General features: G+C 36.0%; 2 long non-coding RNA genes and 1 pseudogene across 3 annotated transcripts; 1 reads left to right on the top strand and 2 right to left on the bottom strand.

The window, feature by feature from the left end:
• Positions 1-9898: 9898 nt before the first annotated feature.
• Positions 9899-11435, bottom strand: LOC146949258 (uncharacterized). Its single transcript, XR_015025394.1, has 2 exons — positions 11101-11435; positions 9899-10237 (listed from the first exon to the last, which is right to left on the bottom strand). It is a non-coding gene; the product is annotated as an uncharacterized LOC146949258 (long non-coding RNA).
• Positions 10732-10822, bottom strand: LOC146949259 (small nucleolar RNA Z159/U59; annotated as a pseudogene).
• Positions 11436-15521: 4086 nt separating the features above from the next.
• LOC146949257 (uncharacterized) lies at positions 15522-23562 on the top strand. 2 transcript variants are annotated; one of them, XR_015025393.1, is made up of 2 exons: positions 15522-15586; positions 23277-23562. It is a non-coding gene; the product is annotated as an uncharacterized LOC146949257 (long non-coding RNA). The 2 variants fall into 2 exon arrangements; XR_015025392.1 differs by lacking the exon at positions 15522-15586 and adding an exon at positions 21197-21489.
• Positions 23563-23923: the final 361 nt, after the last annotated feature.

Below are 23923 nucleotides of genomic sequence, written 5' to 3'. Positions count from 1 at the left end.
TGTTGTACGATATAGAAATTTTGCGCATGGAAATAAATACAGAGAAATACGCTACCGCAACTGGTATCAAGAAGTGTTGGAATTATGAATTTAGGCAAGAAGAGATTGAATACACATATCCTAGTTTTACTCCACTATATGACGTGATGTGAATTAGTGATTATAGCATCCATATAGGTTAGTAGCATGTGACCATATTTATGGTAGAAACCAATCAATCTTGATATAAAACCATATAAAATTACTACCTGTGAAATTATGTCCCTTTCTGTTAGACCTTTTGTTGCCGAATGTGGTAGGTTCATACGGTTAAGCTTAAGGTTATATCTTACTACTATATTAGTTAATTAATGTATTCTAGCTTCAATGTAATTTTCTTGTAAGGATGATAGTAATAATTGCACTTAATTTTACCATTATTTAAATGTATGTTTTAGACGATGAATTGAATTGATTAGATATTAGTTGATGAACAAAGATAAATTATGTATGATTTAAAGATGTGTTATTTGAAGATGTATGATTTAAAGATGTGCTATTTAAAGATGTGTTATATAAAGATGTGCTATCTGAAGATGTATGATTTAAAGATGTGCTATCTGAAGATGTATGATTTAAAGATGCGATATTTGAAGATGTATGATTTAAGGATTTGTTATATGAAGATGAGCTATTTGAAGATATTTGATTTAAAGATGTGTTATATGAAGATGTGTGATTTAAAGATGTGTTATATTATGATGTTGATATGCTATGAATTAATATGTGCTGCATATGTTGTTGTCGATCTTATTTAAGATGTAAATGTCGGTCTAAGTCAAAGAGTTTTAAGATGTTCATGAAGTTTCTAAGACGTAAGATGTTGAGTCCATGCATACTCATTCAAAGTTGAGGGTTTGATGCCCTGGAGCTTTTGCTCAAATACGTTGGGGGCTTGATGCCCTGGAGCTTTTGCTCAATTATGTTGGGGGCTTGATGCCCTGGAGCCTTTTTACGCTCAATTATGTTGGGGGCTTGATGCCCTGGAGCCTTTTTACGCTCAATTATGTTGAGGGCTTGATGCCCTGGATTGGTACCACATGCATTTGCATATCAAGATGATTTACGATGAGTAAGAGTTGCATAGTCGAGTTGAGTTGCATTGTCGAGTCAAGTGCTAAGTCGATTTATCAAGTGATGTTGCTGAACGAATATGAAATTGATTATGAATTTGAATATGAAGTTGTTTATGAATTTGATTATGATAATGTTATGTTTATGATAATGCTATGTTAGATAATCCTATGATGTTACATGATTATTGTTAAGATATGTGATGATATTTAAGTTGTTAAATGTAATTTATGATTTATAAGCTTAATATCATTGTTTGAGAAATCTCACCCCTTCTGCTTGAAAATGTTGCTCTTCGTATGGGTAACTTGCAGGTAAACAAGATTAGCTGCGGTCGTGGGTGACTATCTCTCACTGTGTCCTTAGGTGCTCTGATACGTAACGGGATGGGGATTTTAATACTATTTTCTGTTCCTTTACGTATTACTTTTGAAGTTTAAGAATTATTTTTGAACTAAGATTTATGAGACTTTTATGATGAGGCATGCGTGCCGAGACTATTTCTATTGTTAAACTAAATCCGCTGCGAAGTTTTTTAAATATTATGTTGATGAATTTTTGAAGGATAAATTATTATCTATTTTGTTAAGATTTTATGATAAAGAGATGTAGCATTCCGTTTATGTGAATTACTCTGATAATTTATTATGAAATTTTCACGTTGGGAAAACGGGGTGTTACAATTGGTATCAGAGCAGGTCGGTCCGTCCGGCCAAGTAGATGAGTCGTGTGTCGTGTTGTCATGTTTTCATGTTAGTAGTTATGTTTTATTATGTGATCATGTTTAACTGACTAACTTGATGTGGTTTTTTTGTGTTTTGTTTAAAGAAGCCATAACTAAATTTATTTTCTCTTGTGCTTTGAATTTCGAGGACGAAATTCTTTTAAGTTGGGGAGAGTTGTAACGCCCTCCTTTTATTTATATATTTTTATTAAGTTAGAATCTATTTATGTGATTTATTTATATATATGAGGTGTTAGTATTTTATTACGTGACATTATTCTATTATTCATTAGAATATGAGAATTATTAGTGTAAGTAGAATTAGAGGTTAGAATAGAAAGAAGAATAAGTTATTGGGCCTAAATAGATTTAGGAAGAGTGATTAGTATTATAAATAAGGAAGCTTAGGTTAGAAAGAGTTTTTACGTTAAACCGCTTTTTGAAGAAAGAGGAGAAAGAGGAGAACTCAGAGAGAGAGAGAACCCTAGGAACGAAGAACGCTGCTTTTGATTTCAGAAAAACAATCTAAGGTAAGGGTGAGACTATCTTTCACTAATATTAAGTCTGTAGATCATTAGATTGCATCTAACATGTTTTAGGATGAGTTTTGTAAGATTATGAGAATTAGGGTTTGAGCGAGAATTGATGATTATAGAGAGGGGTTTATCGATTTTTGGTTACAGACAAACATAATTAGTTACCCTTTTGGCTACCGATAGAACGGCACAGTTTGGATTAGTAGTACACTTAACTAAGAAGTGTTGTACGATATAGAAATTTTGCGCATGGAAATAAATACAGAGAAATACGCTACCGCAACTGGTATTAAGAAGTGTTGGAATTATGAATTTAGGCAAGAAGAGATTGAATACCCATATCCTAGTTTTACTCCACTATATGACGTGATGTGAATTAGTGATTATAGCATCCATATAGGTTAGTAGCATGTGACCATATTTATGGTAGAAACCAATCAATCTTGATATAAAACCATATAAAATTACTACCTGTGAAATTATGTCCCTTTCTCTTAGACCTTTTGTTGCCGAATGTGGTAGGTTCATACGGTTAAGCTTAAGGTTATATCTTACTACTATATTAGTTAATTAATGTATTCTAGCTTCAATGTAATTTTCTTGTAAGGATGATAGTAATAATTGCACTTAATTTTACCATTATTTAAATGTATGTTTTAGACGATGAATTGAATTGATTAGATATTAGTTGATGAACAAAGATAAATTATGTATGATTTAAAGATGTGTTATTTGAAGATGTATGATTTAAAGATGTGCTATTTAAAGATGTGTTATATAAAGATGTGCTATCTGAAGATGTATGATTTAAAGATGTGCTATCTGAAGATGTATGATTTAAAGATGCGATATTTGAAGATGTATGATTTAAGGATTTGTTATATGAAGATGAGCTATTTGAAGATATTTGATTTAAAGATGTGTTATATGAAGATGTGTGATTTAAAGATGTGTTATATTATGATGTTGATATGCTATGAATTAATATGTGCTGCATATGTTGTTGTCGATCTTATTTAAGATGTAAATGTCGGTCTAAGTCAAAGAGTTTTAAGATGTTCATGAAGTTTCTAAGACGTAAGATGTTGAGTCCATGCATACTCATTCAAAGTTGAGGGTTTGATGCCCTGGAGCTTTTGCTCAAATACGTTGGGGGCTTGATGCCCTGGAGCTTTTGCTCAATTATGTTGGGGGCTTGATGCCCTGGAGCCTTTTTACGCTCAATTATGTTGGGGGCTTGATGCCCTGGAGCCTTTTTACGCTCAATTATGTTGAGGGCTTGATGCCCTGGATTGGTACCACATGCATTTGCATATCAAGATGATTTACGATGAGTAAGAGTTGCATAGTCGAGTTGAGTTGCATTGTCGAGTCAAGTGCTAAGTCGATTTATCAAGTGATGTTGCTGAACGAATATGAAATTGATTATGAATTTGAATATGAAGTTGTTTATGAATTTGATTATGATAATGTTATGTTTATGATAATGCTATGTTAGATAATCCTATGATGTTACATGATTATTGTTAAGATATGTGATGATATTTAAGTTGTTAAATGTAATTTATGATTTATAAGCTTAATATCATTGTTTGAGAAATCTCACCCCTTCTGCTTGAAAATGTTGCTCTTCGTATGGGTAACTTGCAGGTAAACAAGATTAGCTGCGGTCGTGGGTGACTATCTCTCACTGTGTCCTTAGGTGCTCTGATACGTAACGGGATGGGGATTTTAATACTATTTTCTGTTCCTTTACGTATTACTTTTGAAGTTTAAGAATTATTTTTGAACTAAGATTTATGAGACTTTTATGATGAGGCATGCGTGCCGAGACTATTTCTATTGTTAAACTAAATCCGCTGCGAAGTTTTTTAAATATTATGTTGATGAATTTTTGAAGGATAAATTATTATCTATTTTGTTAAGATTTTATGATAAAGAGATGTAGCATTCCGTTTATGTGAATTACTCTGATAATTTATTATGAAATTTTCACGTTGGGAAAACGGGGTGTTACAATTGGTATCAGAGCAGGTCGGTCCGTCCGGCCAAGTAGATGAGTCGTGTGTCGTGTTGTCATGTTTTCATGTTAGTAGTTATGTTTTATTATGTGATCATGTTTAACTGACTAACTTGATGTGGTTTTTTTGTGTTTTGTTTAAAGAAGCCATAACTAAATTTATTTTCTCTTGTGCTTTGAATTTCGAGGACGAAATTCTTTTAAGTTGGGGAGAGTTGTAACGCCCTCCTTTTATTTATATATTTTTATTAAGTTAGAATCTATTTATGTGATTTATTTATATATATGAGGTGTTAGTATTTTATTACGTGACATTATTCTATTATTCATTAGAATATGAGAATTATTAGTGTAAGTAGAATTAGAGGTTAGAATAGAAAGAAGAATAAGTTATTGGGCCTAAATAGATTTAGGAAGAGTGATTAGTATTATAAATAAGGAAGCTTAGGTTAGAAAGAGTTTTTACGTTAAACCGCTTTTTGAAGAAAGAGGAGAAAGAGGAGAACTCAGAGAGAGAGAGAACCCTAGGAACGAAGAACGCTGCTTTTGATTTCAGAAAAACAATCTAAGGTAAGGGTGAGACTATCTTTCACTAATATTAAGTCTGTAGATCATTAGATTGCATCTAACATGTTTTAGGATGAGTTTTGTAAGATTATGAGAATTAGGGTTTGAGCGAGAATTGATGATTATAGAGAGGGGTTTATCGATTTTTGGTTACAGACAAACATAATTAGTTACCCTTTTGGCTACCGATAGAACGGCACAGTTTGGATTAGTAGTACACTTAACTAAGAAGTGTTGTACGATATAGAAATTTTGCGCATGGAAATAAATACAGAGAAATACGCTACCGCAACTGGTATTAAGAAGTGTTGGAATTATGAATTTAGGCAAGAAGAGATTGAATACCCATATCCTAGTTTTACTCCACTATATGACGTGATGTGAATTAGTGATTATAGCATCCATATAGGTTAGTAGCATGTGACCATATTTATGGTAGAAACCAATCAATCTTGATATAAAACCATATAAAATTACTACCTGTGAAATTATGTCCCTTTCTCTTAGACCTTTTGTTGCCGAATGTGGTAGGTTCATACGGTTAAGCTTAAGGTTATATCTTACTACTATATTAGTTAATTAATGTATTCTAGCTTCAATGTAATTTTCTTGTAAGGATGATAGTAATAATTGCACTTAATTTTACCATTATTTAAATGTATGTTTTAGACGATGAATTGAATTGATTAGATATTAGTTGATGAACAAAGATAAATTATGTATGATTTAAATTAAAGATGTGTTATTTGAAGATGTATGATTTAAAGATGTGCTATTTAAAGATGTGTTATATAAAGATGTGCTATCTGAAGATGTATGATTTAAAGATGTGCTATCTGAAGATGTATGATTTAAAGATGCGATATTTGAAGATGTATGATTTAAGGATGTGTTATATGAAGATGAGCTATTTGAAGATATTTGATTTAAAGATGTGTTATATGAAGATGTGTGATTTAAAGATGTGTTATATTATGATGTTGATATGCTATGAATTAATATGTGATGCATATGTTGTTGTCGATCTTATTTAAGATGTAAATGTCGGTCTAAGTCAAAGAGTTTTAAGATGTTCATGAAGTTTCTAAGACGTAAGATGTTGAGTCCATGCATACTCATTCAAAGTTGAGGGCTTGATGCCCTGGAGCTTTTGCTCAAATACGTTGGGGGCTTGATGCCCTGGAGCTTTTGCTCAATTATGTTGGGGGCTTGATGCCCTGGAGCCTTTTTACGCTCAAATACGTTGGGGGCTTGATGCCCTGGAGCTTTTGCTCAATTATGTTGGGGGCTTGATGCCCTGGAGCCTTTTTACGCTCAATTATGTTGAGGGCTTGATGCCCTGGATTGGTACCACATGCATTTGCATATCAAGATGATTTACGATGAGTAAGAGTTGCATAGTCGAGTTGAGTTGCATTGTCGAGTCAAGTGCTAAGTCGATTTATCAAGTGATGTTGCTGAACGAATATGAAATTGATTATGAATTTGAATATGAAGTTGTTTATGAATTTGATTATGATAATGTTATGTTTATGATAATGCTATGTTAGATAATCCTATGATGTTACATGATTATTGTTAAGATATGTGATGATATTTAAGTTGTTAAATGTAATTTATGATTTATAAGCTTAATATCATTGTTTGAGAAATCTCACCCCTTCTGCTTGAAAATGTTGCTCTTCGTATGGGTAACTTGCAGGTAAACAAGATTAGCTGCGGTCGTGGGTGACTATCTCTCACTGTGTCCTTAGGTGCTCTGATACGTAACGGGATGGGGATTTTAATACTATTTTCTGTTCCTTTACGTATTACTTTTGAAGTTTAAGAATTATTTTTGAACTAAGATTTATGAGACTTTTATGATGAGGCATGCGTGCCGAGACTATTTCTATTGTTAAACTAAATCCGCTGCGAAGTTTTTTAAATATTATGTTGATGAATTTTTGAAGGATAAATTATTATCTATTTTGTTAAGATTTTATGATAAAGAGATGTAGCATTCCGTTTATGTGAATTACTCTGATAATTTATTATGAAATTTTCACGTTGGGAAAACGGGGTGTTACAACACGTGCGAAAAGATCGCATGGGGACAATTTGGGCAGTCTAACAGTGCTTCTCGCAATGGCGAGTACAATTGCTCGCAACGGCGAGCAAAACGTGCTCTCTGGAATTCCTAAAAAGGGTTACTCGCAACGGCGAGTTACTTGCTCACAACGGCGAGTGGTTCAGGGTTGCTCGCAATGGCGAGTAATGTTGCTCGCAATGGCGAGCGATGGGTTCCTAGCTCGCAGTTGCGAGCGATGAATGTCAATACGGCTAGAAACCTAAAAATCACAACATTTCATCTATCCTCATGGTTCTTTCATCCAAATAGCATCTAATTATCACCCTAGGTAATATCTAAGGTCTGTATACAAGTTTTGCATCAATCTAGCATCTTTTCATGGTTCAATCATCAAAATCGGTCATAAACCTAAATTCTCAATTCTCACAAAAACTCAACCTAATTCATGCTAAATTCATTTTTCAGAATCATACCCTTAATAATATTGAAAGTTAGTCTCACCCTTACCTGCTTATTGCAGAAATCGCAGCTCTCTCTTGTTCTCCTCTTTCTGACTTTTCTCCCTTTTTCTCCAAAAACGTACGTTCTGTCTAAAACTATTTCTCAACCTAACTCCTTATTTATAACACTCCTTTATTCTTTTCTCACCACTAAAATTACTCATCTCACATCACAGCCCCACTTCTTAATATTTTTATTTTATTTTCATATCTTATTTTATTTAATAATAAAATAAGTCACACCAACATAATAACTTCACAAAATCATATACTTCACATCAATCTTGAAAATCACATAATTTATCTATAAATCATGTAAACTACTTAAATTCTTAAATCATATAAATCACACATATAAATCATATAATATATATGCTAAAACTCATCAAAATAATTAAATAATCACGACGGGCGTTACAGAAGGGAGGTACATCAGGTGAGAGAGGGAGTTAAAAATTCGAGGGAGGTGGGGTATCCGTTGGAGTTGAAAATGGCTGAGCAAGGAAAACATGTGAGTTGGGAGAGGGATGTAGCGACTGTACAGAAGGTTGGGGGAAAGAAAACGGTGAAGGTGGGCTTGGTTGAGGTATCGGTGGGTGGAGAGAGTAGGAAGAAGAAGGCGAGGAGGGTGGCGGAGGAAGGAGATGGTGCTGGTGTGAGTTCGGTGGTGAAGAGGGATGGAGTGGAAGAGAAAATGAAGATGCACGCAGATGGATTGAAAGGCTCGCCTAACGCAGACTTGAATTTTCACAAAACTGTGAGCAAACATGCAGCATTATCAGCTTTAAACTTTATTCCTGTGTATCGTTCAGCTGATGAGGACCAGTCATGGGCAGCTTCTGGTTTGGTAGCCTCTGTGATTGCGGGGGAATCGGCGTTGGTTGTACAACAACGTGTTGAAGATGCAGGTTTCCATAATCTGATTGTTACGCCTATGGGAGGAGACAAAGTGTTTATCACTTGTAATGGGGAAGAAGAAGTTTGGCAGGTGACCAATGGTGCTCTTGAGTTTTTTGAGTTGTGTTTTATCAATATTCAAAGCTGGAAGCCAAATGAGGTTCGGTATGAACGGGGAGCGTGGTTGAGAGTTTCTGGCATTCCCGTGCATGCTTGGAACGAAACTTTCTTTAAATTGTGTGTGTCGGAAGTTGGGAGATTCATTCAAGTTGACGAATGCACGGTGGACAAAGATCGCTTAGATTTTGCACGTATTCTTGTATCGACTCAATATATTGAAATTGTGAATCAGACCCTTGAATTTATTATTGATGGTAACAAGTTTTCTCTCAAGATGGTGGAGGAATGGGGCTGCAATTTGGGAGAGGGCGCTTTTTTGTCGGAAGTGGTACCTGAATCTAACTCAGAAGAGTTATATCAATCAAAGAATGGCGAAGAATTGGATGAGGTTCAAGGGGAATGGGAATTGGACGATTTAGTTACTGATTTGCACAAGGAATGGAGTGAACATGCGGTTAAGAAAAAAGATAAGGTTAACTCAAGCGTGTCGGGGTCGATTAATCATGTTAAGAAAACACAAGGGCCGGAATTTTTTGAGGTGAATTTGTCTCCAATTTTCTCTCCATTGCCGAAGCAGACAAGTAAAAATATTGAGGGGTCTTGTGAAAATATCTTAAAGTTGCAAGTTCCATTGTCGAAGCACACAAGTGATAATATTGAGGTGTCTTGTGAAAATAATTTTAAGATGCAAGAGAAGCAGCAAGTTGTAGTTATTAACAAAGGACCTTGGAGTGTCGACTGGTTAGCGACTCAAAAACCAATTTCAGAAGGTGGTGTTGTTTTCACATCCGCTTGCAATGAGGAGTCCAATGAAGATGCTATCTTGATAAAAGGTAAATCTATTTCTTTGTCATCTAAGAGGCGTTCAAAAAAGATCAAAACTGGTGTTGTCCAACCACTACAAGAAATCTTGCATTTTGCCAGGGGCGGAAGCCCTGACAAAATGCAGAAAGCCCTGGCAAATGGACGTTTGCCAGGAATTTCGCCAGGAGCAGAATACCCAGCAAATACGCTCATCGCAAATTGTCCTGCCAGGGGATTAGCTCCTGGCAAATGCGCTCCTGGCATAAGCCCTGGCTCAACCCCTGGCAAATTGTGTCTGCATGATTGCAGGCTTCTCTGATGTTGTGCAGGCTTTTGCAGATCATGTCAGCATCACATCAGTCATTTTCAAACCATGCCAGGAACAATGCCAGGGGTTAACCCCTGGCAAAATGCAAATGATTTTTTTAAAAAAAAAACTTTTTTTATTTGTTCAAAAAATCAAAATATTAAAATTTAATAATTAAAAAAAATTTAAAAAACGTTTTAAAAATGTTTTTTAATTAGATAGATATTTCTTTTAAGGAATGATTATTAGATAGATAGTAGGCATTTTTATTCCTAACTAAAAAGTAGGTATTTTTATGGCCCAAAATTAATACAATACATTGATAAAAATTGATAAGAAATATATACATTCTCAACAACTAGTTCGTCTACCCTGCGTAAAAACACAACTCAAAAACATAAAATAACCACAAATTACTTGCCAAACAATACAATTGGTTTAATGTGATTTTGTGATAAATGGAGTTCACTGTCAATAAGTATCAAGCACTTGGTGAAAAAGAGAGTTGTGACAAACCACATCCTTGGTGTAAATGGAGCCAAAAAGGTCAAAGCACTAGTTTCTGTCTCACGATTCATCTGGAGAAAATCAAGACACAGCACAAAAATTATCAAAAATCAAACTTGGTTACTTATTCATATTTATCAAGCCACATCAACATGCCATGAAAAGGCATAAATACACTACATCAGAACATTGTGTAATCGAAATATACATGAAACAATTATTAACAGCAGCATAAGACAATCTCTTGAATCCTATTTCCCTATGTACATCAAAAAATTAGATTTTGAAAAAAAATGCATTCTATTAGAACAGGTCATCAAACTAGAAATGATTTCCTAGACTACCACTCTTACTGTTGTGCAGTGTGAATACAACTAAATCATATGATATATCGATACAACAATCCAAGTTAAATTCAGCTCACACATGCATATTTTTTCTAAATCCATATACCATAAAATATTACAAAAAAATCCTATATAACACCACATAGATAAACACAGCATACAATCTAAAGCACGAAGTGTTTTTTTTTTCATTTCTGATAGAAATCAAAATTTGAACAGTCTCCTCAGTTCAGGTCTCCAATAATTTTCTTCCGCGCAGAAAAATCTCAGAAGAACGATAGTTATATCATTTTGTTCATCATCGGAGACTAATATTAACAGTTACAAAACCCCTTAACTATAAAACATTCACAAAAACCCTCAATTAAATCAATAACTACAAAGCTCATGAAACAATTAAAAAAATTGATTTGGGAAAATAGAGACCTAAAAAACTAAATTAAAATTTGAATGAAAAAGTGATAGAACTCGAAATCAACACAGCACATAGTAATTAGGTCAAAATCTGAAAGAAACAACATAATCAATGGATTTACAGGAAATGAAAGAATCATTGAAATGAAATAGAGTTGAAGTAAAGAAAGTACCGTTGTGAAGATTCAGCTTAAGGACAGTGATTTAGGACAAAGGGGTGAGCCACAGACTCAGTGTGAAGAAGAACAGAACTACACGAGAGAAGATAAGAGAGAGGGTGGTGGTTGGGGTTATTGAAACCTCATGGATCTGAAAATAAATTGGCGGTTCTTTGCAGAGGAAGAAAAGAGGAATTTAATGGTGGTTTTATTTTTGTGTGGGATGGTCAAAGTTGACCGAAAACTTAGAGAGAAGGTAGCTAATGGTGGTGGGTATGGAGGAGAGAAAGAAGAAGCTTTCTCTGTTAGTATTTTGTTTTCACGTGAAAGAAGAAAGAGAAAAAGGAATTGGCTTTCTAAGTGTTTCTTGTTTCACTTATAATAATAACAATAAAATAATAATAATAATTATATCCTTTATCACTTGTCAAATCTGAACCAGCTTTTGTCACAATAGAAACAGCTTTTACAAGTTGCCAGGGGCATTCCCTCACTTTTCTCCTGGCATAGGCTCACAATTTCAAATTTGATGTTCCCCCTAAAAAAAAGATACGGATTATGTGTGGGGTTGACCTTGGTAAATTAGCCGGGAGTTTTCCCTGGCATTGCTCCTGGCAAATTTGCCAGGAGTTCTTGCTCCTGGCATAGTTCCCTAGCAAATTGCATGATTTCTTGTAGTGAACATTCTGTTGGTTTGATGAAGAAGATTGCTCGTATGCCGGCTCATGATAGAAAACAAATTATACATTTTTTAAAAAAGCAAAAGGGGAAAAATAAGGAACGGGCGAAGAAGAACAAATCGAATGACACAGTTGGCTCTAATTCTTATACATCAAAAAATTCTATTTCTTCTGTGAACAATGATTGGGAGAATTGGGTGATATTAAAAGGTAAGGCGGGGGTGGCGGAGTCAGATGTTAGGGATCTAGGGAAGATTGTGGATGTGAAGTCCAATGTGCTACGACCAATAGTTTTAATTTGTTAACAAGGGAGGGAAGGAGGGAGTTGAGAGCAGCAGGAGGTAGTGAGGGAGTTTATGGCGGCGGTGATGTTGTTGAGAGGGAGGGAGGTGAGTGTTGAGGGTGTGGAGGGTGGTGGGCGTGCGACGGGAGGGTGGTAAAAATGAAGGTGTTATCATATAATGTGCGGGGGGTTGCACGGAGGTGAGAAGAGGGTGGAGGTTAGGAGGCTCGTTCAGGAGAAACAACCTTTTGTGCTTTGTATTCAAGAAACCAAGTTGATGACGGTGTCGGATAGGCTGGTAGAAACGGTGTGGGGGGATGCATCTTATGGATTTTCTTTAAATCGTCGGTCGGGGCCTCGGGTGGCTTGATTACAGTGTGGGACACCTCACGCGTTGAAGTTTTGTCTTCCATGAGTTTTGATCATGCATTGATTATTAAAGGAAAGGTTATTGCTTCTTCCGAAGATTTTATTCTTGCGAATGTATACGCACCTTGTGATTTGGAGGCTAAGAAGGAGTTGTGAGAACGGTTGAGCACTCTTGCTTTGAACAATGTGAATTTATGTTTATGTATTTGTGGTGATTTTAATTCAGTCCGTTGTGTGGAGGAGAGGAAAGGAAGAAGTGGTGTCTTTAAACGTGGGGACGTGGATGTTTTCAATACATTTATTCAAGATAGTTTGCTTAATGATTTGCCTATTTGTGGCCGGCTTTTTACTTGGTATAAAGGAGATGGTGTGTCGATGAGTAGATTAGACAGGTTTTTGTTATCTAACAAATGGTGCGAAAAGTGGCCCAAATGTTTACAGGTTGCTTATCAAAGAGGTTTATCAGATCATGTTCCTCTATTGCTTCATGTTGATGACGCTAATTGGGGTCCTCGTCCACTTTGGTTACTTAAGTGTTGGTCTGACTATCCGGGCTATGAAGATTTTGTTAGCGAAAAATGGGGTTCATTAGAATGTCATGGATGGGGCGGTTTTGTGTTAAGAAAAAGTTAAAAATGATGAAAAGTTGTTTAAAGGAATGGCATAGTCAACACTGTCAGAATTTAGAAGGTAGGATGTCGGAGGTAAAAAATAAATTATCCCTTTTAGATTCAAAAGCAAAGTTGTCAGAGCTTCAGGAAGATGAGGTGCTGGAGTTACGTGATTTATCTGTGAACCTTCATTCGTTGGCTCGCACTCAAAATAGTGTCAACTGGAAGAATTCTCGAATGCGGTGGTTGAGGGAAGGAGATGCAAACTCAAAATTTTTTCATGGAGTTATGTCTGCTAATCGGCGTCAGAATGCTATTAGGTGTGTGTCTGTCGATGGGGTTAATGTGGAAGGGGTTCAACCTATTCGTAATGCGGTCTTTAATCATTTTTCTTCTCATTTTAAATCTTGTGGGGCTGACCAGCCGAGTGTGGAGAACCTTCATTTTCGAAAGCTAAGTGGTGTACAGGCCGGGAACTTGACAAAACCTTTTTCAATTGAGGAGGTGAAACAGGCGGTGTGGGATTGTGATGGCTTTAAGAGTCCGGGGCCTGATGGCATCAGTTTTGGTTTCATCAAACAGTTTTGGGACCTGCTTCAAGTTGATATCATGAGGTTTTTGGTGGACTTCCATCGAAACGAGAAACTCACAAAAGGTATAAATTCTACTTTTATAGCCTTAATTCCAAAAGTCACCAGTCCACAACGGCTTCATGACTACCGGCCTATCTCTTTAGTTGGGTGTTTGTATAAGGTGTTAGCTAAAGTTCTTGCTAACCGTCTTCGGTTAGTAGTGGGTAGTGTGGTGTCAGAGTCACAATCGGCATTTATTCAAGGTAAACAGATTCTTGATGGTATTTTGATAGCAAATGAAGTGGCTAATGAAGCTAAGTGGATGAACAAAGAACTGTTGTTGTTCAGAGTTGACTTCGAAAAGGCGTATGATTCAGTTGATCTGAGGTATTTAGATACGGTAATGGAGAATATGAACTTTCCTAGACTCTAGCAGAAGTGGATTTACGAATGCGTCGGAACAGCAACTGCATCAGTTTTGGTAAATAGTAGCCCAACGGATGAGTTTCCTATTGAGAGGGGGCCTTCGTCAAGGAGATCCTTTATCACCTTTTCTTTTTTTATTGGTTGCAGAAGGTTTCAATGTGTTGATGGAAGCGGTGGTTGATGCTAATATGTTCAAAGGGTACAATGTTGGCCAAACCGGAGATGTTTGTTTGACTCATTTGCAGTTTGCGGATGAAACTCTTATCATTGGTGAAAAAAGTTGGTTGAATGTCAAAACTATGAGGTCAGTATTGCTATTATTTGAAAAGATTTCAGGGTTGAAGGTAAATTTTCACAAAAGTATGTTGACGGATGTACATGTCTCTGATTCTTGGTTGTCTGAAGCGGCGTTGGTTATGAATTGTCGTAGGGGAACTATCCTGTTTGTCTATTTGGGGCTGCCTATTAGTGGTGATCCAAGGAAAATTAGCTTTTGGAAACCTGTTGTCGATTGCATTGTTTTGCGCCTGTCGTCGTGGAGTAATAAATTCCTTTCTTTCGGAGGTCGTTTGGTTCTGTTGAAATCCGTCATGTCTTCCATTCCGGTTTACTTTCTTTCCTTTTTCAAAGCCCCTGCAGGTATAATTTCTTCTATTGAAAATTGCTTTGTTAAATTGGGAGTCGATATGTACTCCAAAGGAGGATGGAGGGTTGGGGGTGAGAAGGGTGGGAGCTTTTAATATGGCGTTGGTGGGAAAGTGGTGTTGGAGGATGTTGGTTGATAAGGAGGGGCTGTGGTATAAAGTCCTCAAAGCTCGATATGGAGAGTTAGGGGGCGGGTGGAGGAGGGAGGTCGTCATTGTTCTCCGTGGTGGCGGTCGATTTGCAGGATTAGGGAGGCGTTAGGTGAGGGTTTGAGGAGATGGTTTGATGATAACATTCATAGGAGGATTGGTGATGGTAGGAATACATTATTTTGGCATGATAATTGGGTGGGGGACACACCTTTACGTTGCAAATTCCCCAGCCTTTTTGATTTGTCTGTTAGTAAGGAGTGTACGGTGGAGGATATGTGTAGGGCAGGTTGGGATGTTGGAGGTGGGGGGTGGGAGTGGAGGAGGAGATTGTTGGCGTGGGAGGAGGAAAGTGTGAAGGAGTGTTCTGTAACGCCCGTCTTAATTATTTGATTATTTAAAAATATATTTATATATATGATTTAAGTGATTTTCATGATTGATATGTGTGAATTTTATGATTCATGAAGTTGAGTGGTTTATATGATTTATAAATTAATTATGTGGGGTATATGTTGTTGTGAAGTTGTTATGTTGTTATGACTTATTTTATTATTAAATAAAATAAGATAAGATAAAGAAAATAAAAATATTAGAATTTGGGCTGTGTTGTGAGATGAGTAATTTAGTAGTGAGAAGAGTAAAAAGGAGAGATAAATAGACAGACATAAGTTAGAAGAACAGTACGTACGTTTTTGGAAAAAAAGGGAGAAAAGTCAGAAGAGGAGAACAAGAGAGTGAGGGCTGCGATTTCTGCAATTACCAGGTAAGGGTGAGACTAATTTTCAATATTATTAAGAGTATAATTCTGTAGAATGAATTTAGCATGATTAGGTTGAGTCTTGGTGAGAATTGAAAATTAGGTTTAAGACCGAATTTGATGATCGAACCATGAAAAGATGTTAGATTGATGCAAAATTAGTGTACAGACCTTAGATATTGCCTAAGATGATAATTAGATGCTATTTGGATGAAAGAATCATGATGATAGGTGAAAAGTTGTAAATTTTAGGTTTCTGGCCGTACTGACATTCATCGCTTGCAACTGCGAGCAAGAACACTCGCATCTTCGAGCCAGGACCCAGAGCTCGCCACTGCGAGCAATGCAACTCGCAACTGCGAGTGACATGTAAGCTCGCCATTGCGAGCAGAATAGCTCGCCATTGCAAGCAAGGACTTAGGGACCCAGAAATGCACGCTTTGCTCGCCACTGCGAGCAAAGTTACTCGCCACTGCGAGTTAGACTGTTAGTTGCCCAAAATTGTTCCGATGCGATCCTTTCGCACGTGTAGACATGAGTTGACCTTAGAAGTAAGAAAGAGAGTTGTTTAGGATACTTTCAGAAGCTCCAGAAGTCTGTCCAGGTGACTGAGATTAGTAGTGATGTTGCATGAGTGATATTATGATGCTTTATGATAATTATGTTGATGTAAATCATTCCTTAGATGATGTTAATGCATTCAATTGTTATAATATGCTGTATCTTGCTGCTGTTTTCTGCTGTTGACTATTAATGTCTTGAAGCTGCATGAGTTGGTTTATGTTGTCAGAATGTAAGAAGTTGTCCATGATTATGAGTTATCTAAGTTGTCCACGATGTTGTCTAGGTTGTTGGAAGGTTGAGTCCATTGCATACTCATTAAAGTTGGGGGCTTTAGGCCCGGCAGCCTTTGTGCTCATTAAAGTTGGGGGCTTTAGGCCTGGCAGCCTATGTGCTCATTAAAGTTGGGGGATTTAGGCTCGGCAGCCTTTGTGCTCATTTATGTTGATGATTGGTACCACATGCATTTGCATATCAATAAGTTTCATGATGGTTTAAGTTGTTAAGTTGTTGAGTTGATAGAGTTGCATTGTCAATATGAGTTGTGTTGTCAAGTTAAGAGTTAAGTTAATTATGATTTAGTGATGATATTTAGTACTAGTATTTGATGATTGTTTTTGATTATGGAATGAAAATATGCTAAGTGTTAAATGTTGATATGTCGATAATATTTTATGTTGTTTAATGCATTTTATTGAATTATATGCTTAATGTATTGACTGTGAAATCTCACCCATTCTGCGTATATGTTGCCTCGACCGTGGGTAATGTGCAGGTAACAAAGATTAGAAGTGTACGTGAGAGGACTCCTCACTTGTGTCTAGGTGCTCTGATACGTAACGGGATGAGGCTTGCCTTCTTATCTATTCCTTACGTGTCTTTATGAAGTTTTCACGAATAAGTATTGAACTAATTTACGAGATTTTGATAAGGCCTGCGTGCCAAGACTTTAGTATGCTGAACTATTTTCCGCTGCATGATTTTAGATTTTGATGTTGAATTTGAGAGATAATTATTATTATCCATTTTATGTTTTAAAAGAAGTATGTGACATTCCGTTTGTGATTTAAATACTCTGATTTATGATGAAATTTTTATGTTGTGAAAACGGGGTGTTACATGTTCCACGTTACTTTCTAATGTTGTTTTGCAGGTTAATGTCTCCTGGATTTGGTTATTAGACCCTTCCCATGGTTACACTGTTCAGGAAGCTTATCGCTTTCTCACTAATGATAGCAACCCTATGGATAGGACTCTGGTTGATGATCTCTGGCAAAAGAGTATTCCCTCTAAGGTTTCAGTGTTCGCGTGGCGCCTTTTCCGAAATAGACTTCTTACTAGAGATAACTTGGTGCAACGACGAGTTCTTACGTTAGCTGATTCGGGTTGTGCATCAGGATGCGGTGAATATGAAACCGCAGTTCATTTATTTTTTTTCTTTAATATTTTTAGTTCGCTTTGGGATCATATTTTGCATTGGTTAGGTGTATCTGTGGTGTTTCCAGGTGATATTCGGCAGCATTTCAGACAATTCTCTAACTTGGCTGAATTGCCTAGAGCCACTCACCAGTTCTTGTAGGTAATCTGGTTCGCTTCTGTTTGGGCTATTTGGAAGGAAAGAAACAACCGCGTGTTTCAAGATACAGTTTGTGATTCTTCTACTTTAGCGGAAAAAGTGAAGCTAAATTCATTTATGTGGCTGAAATCATCACATACATATTTTATTTTTAGTTATCACGATTGGTGGAAACATCCACTCCCTTGCATGGGTGTTATTGTGTAATTTTCTTTAATTTGTGTTGGTGCTCATTTGGAGCAACACATTACTGTTGTATTCTTGATAGGTTGGTTTACCCTTTGCATGTCTTGTGCACGGTAAACTATCCTTGTTTATAATATATATCTCATTTTAGTTTGTTCAAAAAAAAATCATTTATAAAAATAAGTTTTGTTCTTAAATATAAAATTTTCTACAAATTTTTAAATATATTTTTTATTCTATTTTCAAACATATTATTTATTAATACTTTTTTTTTGACAAAATTATTTACTAATACTAGTAATTTGTCTTAGAATATGAAAAATTAACATTTAATATATGAAAAATGTTAAAGAGTGTCTTCTCATCACTTTGTAATGACTTTAAGTAATAAGGTTTTTAAGAAATTTTGTGTAATTAATGCATTAAAAATAGTAATATTTGATTTTTTAAAAGAATAATTTTCTCAATATAAAATCTTTAAAAAGGGATTTGGGACACCCGTTAGCAAAACTCTTAATATATTATACACAAGTATAATTTAGTACTTTTTTTTTGTTGAGGGAACCTTACTATGGAACATGAAACTTTAACGAATAACCGAAACAATTAAAATATAATAATAAAAATAAAATAAAAACAAAACAAAACGTTAACATAAAGTTACCCTCAAATGTTGTTTTGTTGTTTTGTTGGTTACATGACCAAATGTTTTGTTTGAGGGTAACTTTATGTTAACGTTTTGTTGGTTCTTCTCCTGGATCAGGATCTGCTGTTGTAAAGAATACAATTTCAAACATTTTTCAATTATGATCAAATTCAGTGGTTGGGTGTTTATCGTTGTTTTTGGTAAACAACATGATTATTTTGATTATTACTAACATGATCAAACTATAAATTCTATGACATGTTGTGCAACTTTTTCCTAAAAAATACATGAATGTTCATCATATTCATAGGCTGTTTTATGAACAAGACGAAAAACTGTTTTTTGTATGAAGGTAATGTCTTTCGACAGAAAGCAGTAAAGGAAATGCAAGTAAAAAAGACTTACAAGTTTAAACGCAGAAACTTAAAGAAATATAAATTACATTGCATTTGAATGTAAATGTGGTTCGACAAATCAAGTTACATACATTATGTGACTCTTTTCTCTAGACGCTGGTACTTCGAGTGCTAGAATTCTATAAATAATTTGTAACCCATTTTTCCTATGAAAAATTATTATTTATACATAGAAGAAATAACTGCAAAAACTAAAATGCTAAGAACTGCATTTTCTCGACCAGAAACTGTATGTCTCCCACATTATGGACATTTGAAGCCAACCTCCTTACTAAATTAACTGCATGTCGAACCGTGGCTTCTGTCGAACGATCTCAGTGTCAGTCGAACCTAACAACCTCTAATCATGGACTTAGAGAATTTTGTAGCTTTGAACCATCTTTTACCTGTCGAATGTACACAAGATAAAATACAATCCAACAAATTGCGCCCCAAAAATGTTCTTTTTGACCAAATAGAGGAAATGACATTTCTGAATGACACCACTTAATGGCGCTGCTCACATCAAATTTGTGGGCCACGTTTTAACCTTAAAACTTCCCATCTACGTCACTTCTCACAACTGCCATAATGGTCAGACGCCACTTATCATCAATTAAACTTCAAAAATCAAAGGTCCAGAGCCGTTCCTGACTTCAGAAGATATAAAAAGGATTTCCCACCCTTACATTACTTTTCACCTTTTCTTGAAATTTGCATCTTCTCTTTCTCTCACTGTTTATCGTCTTCTTCGTGAGTTCTTCATCTCCTCTGAATCAATCACTCACTAAAACTTTGCTTAAATCTCCATCAAAAATTTCCATTTTTCTTACATTCTTTGTGAGACTTTTTTGCACAGTAACCCTAACGTTTCAAATTCTTAAAACTCAAAACTAAATTTCGGATCCTGCAAGAATGGCCCTGTCGACTTCGCATGCAACAACCTCGGATCCTTCAATCCCTATTGATGCTGCTACTGTTATCTTCTCACAACATATTCAACCTGGAAACTGTAAGTTTGTAGCTGAACTTGACTTAAAGATGAACGCGCATTAATCTGGAAATCTCATGTACTTATCCCTAGCACCGACACCCATGCATTTTTAGGTCCCCTTCTTAAAGCAAAAAAAGAAAGTGAAAAGAAATTTTCCATAGCTTCCACAAATTTAGCCGTAGGATATTTGTTAAGGGTCCTTATGTGATGGACTTTATGGACTTTAGAATTTTTAGGTCAACTTCCCACGTCGAACATAAAGCTTATATCAGCTGGCTTGACAAAGTTGAATCGAAAAGGGGAAAGATTTGTTAAACTCAAGGAATCTTTGACTTGATTCAACTATCGAGGTATGGCTCTTTATATCAAGACAACATGCTCGTAACAACACTTCACTTTTAGGAACTCTTGACCAATAATATGCATCTTAAGTGTGGAATGCTCACTTCTACCCTCTTAGATGTTGCTGCTATTACTGGCTTGAAACCAACTAGGGAAACTTTTGACCCAATTTCAACTTCAACTAACCTTAAGCTTAAGTTCACAAAGGCCACTTTTGCTAGGTATATTAGTGAACAACTTGTCACTAACAATGAAGAAGTTTCTGACATCGAACATGTTGCTTTCTTAACCTTATGGCTTTCCCATTTCGTTTTTTGCTCGAAATCATTGCAAGTAGCACATATGTACATTCATCTAGCCATTCAATTACATGAGGGTTGAAACGTCTGCCTTAGCAAACTAATCTTGGGTGCTATGTATGAAGTTGTGGCAAAAGGAGGCTTCGACCTGAGTAAAATAGCGTCTGGAAGAAACTTACTGGTCTCGAGGCCAATTTGGTTGTTTCAACTATGGCTTCTTGCCACTTTTGAATCGAGATTTCAACTTTTCATCCTTGATGATTATAAGGACCTTCTTAATCACGGGAAATTTGAAGGGATGAGACTTGTTGTTCTTAGAGTTAAAGAGGCTAAACATAGCAGTAAAGTCCATTTTTCAACAGCTTTTAATACCTTCCTTTATTGTGATACCTTCACCCATTCTATGGCACCCTTTGCCACTAGAACTCACGGACCAGAACGGTTTACTAGGAAATTCGCATCCTGTAACGTCCGTCGTAAATTATTTAATTATTTAGAAATATATTTATATATATATATATATATATATATATATATATATATATATATATGATTTATGAATTTAAGTGATTTATGAGGTTTACGTGATTTTAGGAGAGATATGTGATTTATCTGGAAATTATGTGATATATGCGATGTTATGATTTTTAGAGATGTTATGAGGTGTTGAGACTTATTTTATTATTTAATAAAATAAGATATGAAAGTAAAATAAAAATATTAGAATTTGGGCTGTGATGTGAAAAGAGCATTTTTAGAGGTGTAAAGAGAAATTAGAAGTGAGGTTATAAATAGAAGGAGTTAGGTTGAGAAAAGTTGCTAGACAGAACGTACGTTTTCGGAGAAAAGGGAGAAAAAGTCAGAAAGAGAGAAGAACAAGAGGAGGCTGTCGATTTTCTGCAATAACCAGGTAAGGGTGAGACTAGCTTTCAATATAATTAAGGGTATGGTTCTGAGAATTGAATTTAACATGATTAGGTTGAGTGTTGGTGAGAATTGGGATTAGGGTTAAATGACCGATTTGATGATTAAACCATGAAAAGATGTTAGATTGATGCAAAATTAGTGTACAGACCTTATATATTGCCTAAGATGATAATTAGATGCTATTTGGATGAAAGAATCATGAAGATAGGTGAAAAGTTGTAAATTTTAGGTTTCTGGCCGTACTGACATTCATCGCTCGCAACTGCGAGCAAGAACACTCGCATCTGCGAGCCAGGACCCAGAGCTCGCCACTGCGAGCAATGCAACTCGCAACTGCGAGTGACCTGTAAGCTCACCATTGCGAGCAGAATAGCTCGCCATTGCGAGAAAGGACTTAGGGACCCCAGAAAAGCACGCTTTGCTCGCCACTGCGAGCAAAGTTACTCGCCACTGCGAGTTAGACTGCTAGTTGCCCAAAATTGTTCCGATGCGATCCTTTCGCACGTGTAGACATGAGATGGCCTTAGAAGTAAGAAAGATAGTTGTTTGGGATACTTCAGAAGCTCCAGCAGTCTGTTCAGGTGACTGAGATTAGAAGTGATGTTGCATGAGTGATATTATGATGCTTTATGATAATTATGTTGATGTAGTTCATTCCTTAGATGATGTTAATGCATTCAAGTGTTATTATATGCTGTATCTTGCTGCTGTTTTCTGCTGTTGACTGTTAATGTCTTGAAGTTGCATGAGTCAGTCTATGTTGTCAGAATTTAAGAAGTTACATCCATGATTATGAGTCGTATGAGTTGTTCATGTTGTTGTCTAAGTTGTTGGAAGATTTGAGTTCATTGCATACTCAATAAAGTTGGGGGCTTTAGGCCCGGCAGCCTTTGTACTCATTAAAGTTGGGGGCTTTAGGCCCGGCAGCCTTTGTGCTCATTAAAGTTGGGGGCTTTAGGCCCGGCAGCCTTTGTGCTCATTAAAGTTGGGGGCTTTAGGCCCGACAGCCTTTGTGCTCATTAAAGTTGGGGGCTTTAGGCCCGGTAGCCTTTGTGCTCATTAAAGTTGGGGGCTTTAGGCCCGGCAGCCTTTGTGCTCACACGTTGAAGAGCCTAATTACGCTCATTTATGTTGTTGGCTGGTACCACATGCATATGTACGATGTTAAGTTGAAGTTGTTGTCGTTGCATTTGTCGTTGATGTTGAAGTTGTTGTCGTTGCATTTGTCGTTGATGTTAAGTTGTTAAGTTGATAAGAGTTGTATTGTCAAGTTGGGTCGTGTTGTTGAGTCAAGTGTTAAGTTGAACATGATGTCTTATGATGATTATTAGGTGATAAATGATAATTGTTGTTGATGTTCATGATGCCCTGATGATGATGTTTTGATGACGATGTTTGATTATGACTTGATGATGATATTTTGATGATGATGTCTGTTTATGATTGATGATGATAATATTATGATACTAAATGATTATTAATGCTGATGTTTATGATGTCTTAAGTTGTAAAATATATGATGATACTTGATTATGATTTAATGATGATTTTCGCTTATGAATTAGAGATGATAATTGTTTACGAACTAATGATGATATTTGATAATGATAATTGAATATGATTTGATATAATGCTAAATGATAAATGTTTTATATGTAAATGATGGTTTATGTTGTTAAATGCACTTTGATGAATTATATGTTTAATTTATTGACTGTGAAATCTCACCCCTTCTGCGTATATGTTGCCTCGACCGTGGGTAATGTGCAGGTAATAAAGATTAGAGGCGTTCGTGAGTGGACTCCTCACTTGGTGTCTAGGTGCTCTGATACGTAACGGGATGGGGGCTTGCTTTTACTTCTATTCCTTACGTGTCTCTTTTATGAACTAATTTATGAGATTTTCCAATAAGGCCTGCGTGCCAAGACTTTTAAATGTTGAACTATTTTCCGCTGCAACAGTTTTAAGATTTTCATGATGTTGAATTTGAAGGATAATTATTATTATCCATTTTATGATTTAAATGAAGTATGTGACATTCCGTTTGTGATCAAAATACTCTGATTTTATGTGAAATTTTAAAGTTGGGAAAACGGGGTGTTACACATCCCCTACAGTCGAAGATGTAGAAGAAAACAATGTGATTTGGAAAGTCTATCTGACTCATACCTTGTTGTCGGTGAGAATTTCTACTAGGAAAGCAAAAAACTTGTTTGGGTCGTCTGGTTATCAACCAAACTTGGTTGCAAGCCGATTGGGCCTATGCAAACTTCGACCGAGCTCTCTCATGCGATCTAAAAAACAACTGCTCCATCCCCAAGATGAACAAACATGGCATGCACGCTTTCAACAAGTGACTCAAAATGCTCCTACATTCACTCCCATAGCGTTCGACATCTCATTTGCATGCACTAAAG

The sequence above is a fragment of the Medicago sativa genome, chromosome 2 (assembly GCF_051527215.1).
Source record: "Medicago sativa cultivar Bolivia chromosome 2, Bolivia_mono, whole genome shotgun sequence".
NCBI lineage: Eukaryota > Viridiplantae > Streptophyta > Magnoliopsida > Fabales > Fabaceae > Medicago > Medicago sativa.
Note: the sequence above shows the minus strand (reverse complement) of the source record. Positions and strands in the feature narration are given on the sequence as shown.